The sequence below is a fragment of the Cyphomyrmex costatus genome, unplaced genomic scaffold (genome assembly GCF_001594065.2).
Source record: "Cyphomyrmex costatus isolate MS0001 unplaced genomic scaffold, Ccosl1.0 scaffold1533, whole genome shotgun sequence".
In the NCBI taxonomy this organism is placed as follows: domain Eukaryota; kingdom Metazoa; phylum Arthropoda; class Insecta; order Hymenoptera; family Formicidae; genus Cyphomyrmex; species Cyphomyrmex costatus.
In genome coordinates this window covers 23,183-33,838 of record NW_017275537.1, presented here as the reverse complement: position 1 = coordinate 33,838, position 10,656 = coordinate 23,183, and the positions used below count along the sequence as shown (strand labels likewise).

The following is a 10,656-nucleotide window of genomic DNA, read 5'->3' as shown; positions in this document are numbered from 1 at the left end:
GGTCTGTCTTATGTGACTGGCGTAATGAAGAATACACTTGGTCAATTATATTTATCTCATATCTGTTTTTGATCAAGAAGTTCAGTATCTTTTATATGCACTTGGCGTATGTTTTTTTCTTTTTTTAAAAAAAGGTTTTTTATGGGTATAACATATGTATAATATAAGAATCTTTTGTAAAAATTCCGTTATTAAAATCTAAATTTTGTTAACATTGAGAATGACCCGATCGGTGTCGAAACATTTGTTTTACTTGTTTATTGTTTATTTAATATATTGTCTTTGTTTCTCTTGAATTTATTTTTTTTTTATTTTGTTTTTATTTTGGCTCGTTACCCTAATTAATTTATATATATTATTGTCGAGCCTTCTCTCAGTATTATTAATAGTCCTAAATATTCTGGGATATCCTGTATACTATGTGTGCGTAAAATGTATATTAAAACCAGTGTTGGGCATCAATCAATTGAATCTTCAATCAATTAATTAATTGATTGAATTTTTAATTGTAGTGTTTCAATTGCAATTAATTGATTAACTGCAGGTCACAATTAAACGATCAATTGCATTTTACGATTAAAGTTAATTGCAACTAAAGCACAATTAACATTGTACAATTAACATTCACAATCAGTTCATAATTTAAAGAATTTAAATAATACTACAAATATGTATTTTTCACATCTTCACCAACTTCGACCCCTTCACCCCGCCCCTCCCCCCCCCTCCATCCCTGTTTTTCGCCATATTTCACTCTCTTTCGGTATATAATATTTTTAAATTATTTTTTCAATATATTTTTTAAAATATTTTTTTATATATCTGTACTCTAAAAAGTAAGTGATTAGGAGACGCGGTAGTATCTCCAGTCATGTTCAAAAAATTTATAAAACATTTAGTGTGAGAAGGCTCGTTAAGTTTTTTTTTTTTTCAAACTAATAGTAAAGAGAGAAAAGGTTTACGAGCAATGTTTTAATTTACGCGGGTGAAATGCGTTCTTATCACAATTTTTCCAGATTTAGTATTTTCAGATTATTAAAATTGCGTTTCAAGATCGACGAATGTTCGGCGCGCAAATTTGGGGGGATTACGTATATTAGTTAATTAATTATTAATAGGACATTGTTCTTATTTTGGGTAAATATTGCGAAGAATATTATTACGTCGACCTGCCATCAGAGGTCTATTGATATTCGCAAATTCTCGCAAGTGCTGAGATACGCGTATATCTCTTTATATAGAATCTCGATTTAATAACTTACACAGGCGTCTAAGGTAGGCTTCCACTACAATGCCTTACTCATGAGTCCAGTAGTGGAAGCCGGGACGAAACGCCAAAAAATAACGTAATATTTTTCGCAATATATTAGAATAAAATTAAATGTTTTAACGAATTTGTTTGCTCGTAAACCCTTTCTCTCTTTATTATGTAACAACCTGATTTTTATACTCGGATTAGCTCGTCGTGACAAGGTATGCGAGTCGTATAAAAAAGGTTCGGCAGGAGGAGTATTCGCGTCGGATCGGAGATACGGAAAATAGCAGAAGAAATGATATAAAAGTAAGAGTTGAGAAACGAACACAGTTTATTATTAATAAAAGCGAAATTAAAGTAACACAGAAATATAATATAAAATGAAAGCAGAAGAAACGATAGAATACAAGAAAACGAAACGCGAATAACAGTGGTACGGACGAAATAATGAACGGACGCGGACGATACAATGATGCTTATTATTCTAAACGCGCGAAGTATTTACAGACGGTCGCGAGGTGTCAGCAGGTACCGGGACGTGCGAGTTCGGCGTTCGGCGGTATCTAAGATTCGCGCGAGGCGGTCCTGCTGACGTCGCTTAGTTTTTCTTTCGGCGCACCGGTGATTCGCTACGGGGGCCGTGCGAGGCGGTAATCTGCGACGCGGTGGAACGCGGGTATACGCCAGCAAGTATAACTCGGCGCGACGCGTATTTTCGAAGATGGTTGCGAATAATAAGGAAAAGAATCCGATAACCAGCGGCCAAGAACACCCGACAGGGGCAGAGAGCGCTCTTTCGAATGCTGGTTATCGGGACGGGATATTCGGGATAGGGAAAGAAGAGTGTGCGGAGGGTTGTAGGAATAACTACAGCGGTTGTCCGGCGGCCGAGAACGCCCGGTAGAAGCAGGGTACGCCCTACCCCCTAGGTTCGTCGGAACAACGCGGTGCGTGCTCGGAGATCGGATCGTCGACGGTTCGTCCGGCGGCCGAGAGCGTCCGGCAGAGGCAGGGTACGCCATACCCCCTAGGTTCGTCGGAACGAGCAGATCTCGGAAAGCGGTCTCGGAGCACTGAGAAGGAGTAGGTGATTCGGAAAAGTGTTCTGGATCGGACTGGTAGAGGCAAAAAAGCCGCGCCGCGTAGTCGACGCGGTATTTTATACTAGACCGCCAGTCTCGCTCGTAATACTTCGGTCGGTCGCGGTATTTTCCGCCGATCGGCTTCTCGTGGGAGAAGATTTCCGATCGGCGATCCCCGACGACGGTCGGCATTTTCCGGCGAGACTGGCGGTTTTAACGGCGGCTGCTGTACCTGTGAATTAATTTTAATATATGAACAGGCGCCTTGCCCTTACTCCCGTTGGCACCACGTAGGAACGATGCATTTCTAGGGAGCATCGTTACAATTATTAGTTTGGGAAAAAAAATTTATAAAAGATAACAAGTCTCTTATCCCGAGCCACTAAAGTCCATTTTTGGGGGTGCATAACTACTAAAATATTATGCATGCAAAAGTCTAATTTTAGAATATTATTTTATATCTACTTATCAGTACTTGTCAATTGCTCTAGCAGTATTTATAAACGTATTAATTTTTATTTTATTAATATAATTATTAATTTGAAAATATGTTTACATAATTTAGAAAAAAATAACAATGATTCATACAATACCTCTTTTTTTCTCGTTATCAGATGAAATACCGAATGAAGAAGCCAGCTTACTTGAGCTATGTTCCAAATCTATAGTTTACGTGCACTATACATAGATTTTCAATATTCAGAATATTAACAGAACAATTTGCAATACATACTATAAAAATCAATTGTTAATTGTACCCACAATTAAATAATGATTACAATTAATTAATTGTTAATTGTAAGAGGGCAATTAACAATTAATTAATTGTAACCATACAAACCCACAATTACAATTAACTTGTTTAATTGTCAATTGCAATTAAAAATGTAATTTTAATTGTTAATTATTAATTCTCAAAACAATTTAATTGTGCCCAACACTGATTAAAACATATAACATGCAAAAACTAAAATTCTAATTTAGTATGACTTTGATTTCTTATTAGTGAAAGACGTAACTAAAATTTTTCCATTAAATGCAGATGCATAAGCTCCAGGTTTCAACGAGTCAATGATTGTCTCCATGTACTCTATTCTGATCTGCTAGAAATAAATAAAAATTACGGAAGACGAAACAAATTAGTCTTAGTGCGTCAGAGAATAACAGCTGAAGCTAATGAACGCAAACTATATATGTGGATTGTAATGTAATTTTTTTAAAAGAACTGTTATGTGCACGTATAATTCACAATACATATCGCGAACAAGCGCGTGTGGATATGTGTGTATAGATGTGCATAGATGTGTGCATGTTAAGAAAAATTAATTTTGACTGTGTAAAATAATTACTATGAACTAACTGTAAATTATAACTATAGTTTGAATCGAATTTTACCATAATAATTTTTTGTTTAATATTTCTCGTACGTGTCTATATAGGTCAATTAATTATACTATTTATGATTCAATTGCAGGCATGTCCACCTACACCTATGTCTTATATCACACAAACTAAACAAAATATTCAATGTACAAATGTTGATACCAATGATACCTATTTTTGTGTTCAATGTATGGATGTACTGCACTATGTATAACATGTATATACACAGAACTGAAGTAATGATTAAAATATTTATGATCATGGTATATTATTATTTGCATATCATGATAAGCAACATCTTAATTTTCATATTAAACCATATATGTCAAATTGTTTATTCTGAGGTACAGTAGAATAAAAATACTAATAATGAATAATTAATACAATAACATATATAAGCACAGAAAGAGACGACTATTTTGTAGCAATGAAATTAATACATGTCGAAGTTTTTATTATGTAATCTTATTAGATGTATGTAAAATTTTTAATTTTAGTATATAAACACACTTTTGTATTAATATAATTATTTTGTATTAATATAATTTCAGATAAACAACACAGTAGCAATTCTTCACGAATTATCCAATTGTAATAGCGACATGGCTTTACGTGAACAGGTAAATGAGTATAACTATATAACAGTTTTAATTATATTTTTATGTATAAAAATTACGTTACCACAATGAAATTTGGTCAATATTATCAGGCAAATAAAAAAAATGAGGGTAAAAGTTTAGATTAGAGGACCCTAAACCGATGATTCTTAATCATGGCATATATTGTTAAGGTCACTAGAATAGGGTCAAATAATCTAAACTTTTATCAAAATTGAAATATTATAAAACAACAATAATGTTATTTTTTTTACACTGAAAAAAGAGTTTGGTTGGATTATTTAGAAATCTGGTAGTCAACCAGTATGTCTGTTCAAAAACGGACGAATCAGAATTCTTGTTATAATTACGGGATGAATTTGATTAATTCTTTCTAGTTAAATTTACCAAAATTTCTTGTTGAATGAATAAATTTTTCTCGTTAATTATACCAGAAATTCTTGTTGATCGAACAATTATTTTTGTAACTTCTATCAAAATTTCTTGTTGAACGAATAAATTCTTTTCGTTAATGGTACCAGAAATTCTTATTGATCGAACAATTATTTTTGTAACTTCTATCAAAAATTCAAAAATTAAATGTATTATTATTACTTTTAAAAACTTCTAAATACTTCTCGAAGTTCCATTGGCGAAGAAGAACACAGGTTTTTTCGTCAGCCATAACGAGCTACATAACGACAGGAGACAAATCTATAAAAAATTATGCTGCTGCAACACAGCCGAGATACAAACGCGTCCGTCCTGGTACACTTTACAAATATATCCGGAGACACGGTAATCACTTTTAACTGCACGGCTCGACAACGATCTGCGATCATGCGAATCACGAAATGATAAAATATGCTCGCACTGCTCGCACTGTTCGCACTTGCGAGCATTCATGCCGCGACTTGCGCCAACTTGTACAATAATAAAACTGCTATCGTGCGCCAACGTTAACCAGAATTCTGGTAATGTTGCGTACGCTAGTGAATATAACTAGAAATTTTGTAGATCCAACTAGAAAATATTAAACAAATCCTTATAGTATAATCTACTAAACGGTCTAGTTATAAAATCTCGAGTTCCGTTATAAGAAATTCTGCTAGATTTAACCAAAATGCATTTAATCAAATACATCTTGTTGATACAATCAAATTATTTTTCTCAGTATATATACGATAAAAGAATTAAAAATGAGCATATACCACGACGCTGGATAGATTTAGCGAAATTATATTGTATTTCGTAGAATATTAAAACGAAATTTTTATTATTATTAGTAAACGATTCGGCCTTTAATATGACCATCATCGGTAACCGAAGAAAAATTAATTTAATATATTGCGAAGAATATTACTTAAATATGGCGTTTCGTCCCAGCTTCCACTACTACATATTTGTGCGGGCACGAGTTAAGAATATGCAACAGCAGTGCTCGTGCGTTGGCTGCCAGTACAGCCCTTATATAAAGGGTCGGCGTCGAAATAAAAGTGCGACCAGTTACTCTCACAATGAGCTACCAAGAGTATTTTATTTAATATAAATGAACGTTTCACAATCTTGTGACGTTGTAACAGGCGTCTTAAGCACACAATATACTTCAATACTTATAGATGCAGAGCGGAATCCACGAACAAGAAACGAATGCTTTGTCTGTTCTATAGCGGTAAATACGACCGACGAGCTCTATGTCGCGAAAACTGTTCTCTTGCCAAAGGTCGGATACGGATTGACTAGCTGTGCCGGAACAGCTGATTTCGGCGAACGCTTGGTTTTTTTTTGTCGAGGACTAAACGGTCGCGGAGATTGACGACAATAATAACGCGCTTTGCGATCGCAACGCTTTCTCCGAGAATTCTAAATGGATTTAACTCTAATCGCTCGGATTCTTGAACAATATTTAAGTAATATTTTTCGCAATATATTAAATTAATTTTTCTTCGGTTACCGATGATGGTTATATTAAAGGTCGAATTGTTTACTAATAATCAAAAAAATTTCGTTTTAATATTCTACGAAATACAATATAATTTCGCTAAATCTATCCAGCGTCGTGGTATATGCTCATTTTTGATTCCTTTATCGTTTATTACTAAACCACATTAAAAAACTTATATTATCATTTGTTTTATATATTTTTAGATTTTAGATTGTACATACTAGTACTATAGTACTACCTATAGGTAGAGAGATAGGTTGGCAAAATAGCTTTGTAAATTATTTTTAATTTCATATTTATGTTATAAAAAGAATTTTAGAAATTCATCCATCATGATATCAACGTTTTATAAAATAGAGACAATGCTTATCGACATGTAAAATTAAAAATAATTTATATGGTTTTTGTAATTTACATTAGCTATTAGTATGTATAAAAGTATTCTAAAATATATTTATAAAACAAACACAATTGCTGTTTCATAATATTTTAACTTTTATTTTACATGTTCACTTGATAGTGCAAGTGTTTTCATAAACAATAGTAACATAAATGTATCTAAACATTTATTCAACTATTTATTTTAATTAGATTTTACAATTTATATTGCAAATAAAACAAAAGAAGGTAAAATTTGGTATTGGAAGTATCCACTTTAGTTATAATTTCATTTGTAAGGTATGTTTTTGAATAAGTTTATAAACATGTAATAAAACATAAATACGTATATATTTTTCTTCGCAATTAACTAATTACATGAACATCTAAATTACAGCATATCATTTAAATTATTTCTTAATTAACTGCATTTCTATATCTTTTAATGTTATTTTACATATTAAAAAATTTTTTTTACATTAATTCTATTTAATATAACAAAACTATGTTTATTAAGTATACTATATTAAAAGCATTTTTTCAGTATTACTCATCAGTTTTGAGTGTCGTAGTGACTTTAATACAGATGAATATTTATGAGAAAATTTAGAATCCACAATTATAGTATGAAGCACTCCACATCTAAAATTTAGCTGTCAGTTTACAAATTTACATCCATGGAATTCAAGAATTGAACTAAAAATAAAAAATGACGCAAAAGTGATTAAATAATAATTTGCCTAACTTGGCTGTACTACATATTCGTTATAAGAATATATGTATTCATAAATGCAGCATGGATACATAAACGATATAACTTTGAAGCAATTAATGAATTCGTTAACAAAATTTGACAAAGAGCGATTGAAATTGTAAATAATATTAAGATTGCAAAGAATAAATAAAAACAAACAAAAATCGTCACTTCATAGTCTGACTACTTATTTCGTTCTCTCACTCCTCGGCCAAAATTACAACCCTTACTGTTTAGAATTCGCTAATATTGTATGGAACCGTAATGCGTCCTGACGCAGAATTACTTAGCGAAAGCGTAGACCTAGACAGGCCCGTGGCGACATCCATCATCATTTATTCGTTATACGTTTTTTTTTTTACTAGAATCATGTAGTATTAGAAAGAACAGAACAGAACGTACAGAACGATTGACCGGAACGGAGCTCTATAATAGCTCGCTTATAAAACGCTCATTTCTGAACAGTGCATAATTAATTCTGAAGGCTGTGAATTTTCGATATATCCAAGAACGTGTGATTTCAGTGTACAATAAATGCGTTGAGTTAGACCAAAGGAGTTAATTTATTTCCAACGTATCTGAACACTTACCCTTATGGCCAAACTAAGTCGCCGGGGATTCATTGTTATTCCTGTCTCTAACAAACCTTCTATTCTGAAAGCAATGATTTCAGAGAAGCTGGATTTTCCGGCAAACTGTATGTGTCATTGGTAGATAAATAAATTTATTCATCACACTATTAAATCTATAGTGCCAAATTCAATCTAATGTGAGATGCTACTGCTCCTATTCAATTATATAGTTATTTTGTACTAAAACAATGGTTATACATTAGGCAACAAAATTAACGCAACACCTGTTTCACTCTGCAAAAATAGGCAAACTTCAAGATAGAATCTTTACCTTTAATTTGCTTTTTTACGAAGTTCCATACGATTTTTTTTCGCCGAATTATTCAACGTTAAAGCAAAAAGGTTATTTTTGCTTCAACGTTGAATAACTCGGTGAAAAATATCGTACTGTAGGAATGTGACTTAGAATATTATAGAGTCGGAAAATTTTAATAATAAATGTGAGTTTGTAACTACCTGATTTTTATACTCGGACTAGCTCGCCGGGAATACGTGTTGTATAAAAAAGGTCCGGCGGGAGGAGTATTCGCGTCGGAGCGGTGCGGCGGACAAATATGTGAAGCTCCGGAAATCGCGAAAGAAAAGAAAAGCTAATACGAAAGTAATAATTGGACGACAAACATAGTTTATTACGACAACTAGACAATGAAAATATTATAATAATAGAAAAGATATAACATATAGAAATAACAAGAATAGACAGGCTAATGAGAGCTATTTCAGCAGTTATTAGTGCGATCATATATAAGATATGTTAAAGTGTGAATATTATATACTACGTACGTAGTTCCCCCCCCATTGCGCGCCGAACGTTCGTCGAACTTAAAACGCAAATCTAATCAACTACCGTAGTAATATCACAATTTTTATTTGATGCTATATAGCATCTGAATTGGATCTTAATAATATGTTGAAAGACATATATTAAAATTTAATATTAAAGTAATAATTTAAAACTCAAAGAAACTGAAATTGTGAAGAATATCACGAGTTGGCGTTTCGTCCCGGCTTCCACTACTGGACTCATCAGTAAGGTAATGTAGTGGGAGCCTACCTTAGACGCCTGGGAGAGATGTTAGAAAGAAGTTCTATATGAACAAATAATCATGTAATTCGGCACTTGCGAGAATTGACATGATTAACTATAGACCTCTGTTGGCGAGTAGACGTAGTGATATTCTTCACAAATTTCTTTATTTAAATAAATAATTTTGAAGTAACAAACGCATTTTTGCAGCCAGCGTATATTCAACAAATCAATATAGAAATATATAATTATGTTCTTTATGTGTGAAATCGCTGCTTCGATCTCGACTGAGATCTCAAATGACAGAATGGATTGGTGGACTGGATGGTCGAGAACACTGAGCACTCCTTTTTTAACTTGTTGTATGCAAGTTTTATTCACAACAATAAACGCAGTGTTATTCGCGTGGCACGGCGAGAGAGACGATTAACTGCGGTTAATTCGCCGATACTCATCCACGACGGTAGCCGTGATGAGATTACAAAGTAACGAGTCGCGGTAGCGAACCCGTAGAAAGAAAGCTGCTGCTTTCAACGAGTAATTTGAGAGCACAACTTGACACGGCAAGTACTGATTTGTGTCTGAAGGTAGAATCGCGCTGCGCGATTAGCGCGACGAATCGGCAGGACGACAGCGACATCGGTATCCAAATATGCGGCTAAATTGTAGTAATGATATTCGCAAGACGGCGCGGTGAGTGCGACGAAAGATTCACGGACGGAATCGATGGATGGCGCAATCGATCCTTCTATTCGGCTTTATAGCGAGAAACTTATCCTATTCCGGAACAAATTATAATAATAGAAAAGATATAACATATAGAAATATATCAAGAGACACGGTAGTGTCTCGCGCCAAGTGAACGCAAAGCGCGAGACCGCACGTGTATCTTTACGCGAGTCGATGAGTTCCGTGTACCCGAGATTATCGGATCTCACAATAAATGGCTGAATTTATCAACTTTTATATATCCGTAATTTAGTTTTAGCGTTTAAATTATATTATAAATATGTTTTTATTGTCTACGTACCCTACGAAGGAAGATATCTCGATGTGAAGATGAAATGTCAAAAATTTTAACATCGGAAATGTTGTCCTTTTCACGTTTTAAACGATAGACGGCGTTAAATTCTTGTCCTTTTCACGTTTTAAACGGCAGACGGCGCTTGCTAGCATATTTTATTTTATATCGATTAGCTGTCAACGTAATCAATTAGCTGTCAACGTAATGACATTAGATAGATAAAAATCAGCGATGACAAAGGAGGATTTTTGTATCCTGTTAAAGCAGTCAATATCTTGAAAGCTCACGGAAAAAGTGTTCGAGAGTCGATTTTGGTTCAAGGCTGTGCTTTGAACTGTACTGTCGCCTCTCAAGCAATGCCGAAGAGGATAACGAACGCGAAAAACGCATGTCTAGACTTCTCGTTGCAAAAAAGCTGATCTGAAGAATTGCTAAAGCTACAGGTGTGCATTTCTAATTTCGCTAATCAACATAGAAAGAGAGGAGAGTTTTGATGCCAGTTTTATATAAATTTTCACGGAATTATAATTAGTACCTAAGATACAGTTCGATCGTTAAAGGCATTTTATTGGTTGTGTTT

At 33.7% G+C, this 10,656-nt stretch overlaps 1 protein-coding gene across 1 annotated transcript in view; it reads right to left on the bottom strand.

The window, feature by feature from the left end:
- The window catches only part of LOC108783488 (golgin subfamily A member 6-like protein 22), a 38,618-nt gene that overhangs the window by 5,121 nt on the left and 22,841 nt on the right, over window positions 1-10,656 (bottom strand). The window lies entirely within an intron of this gene.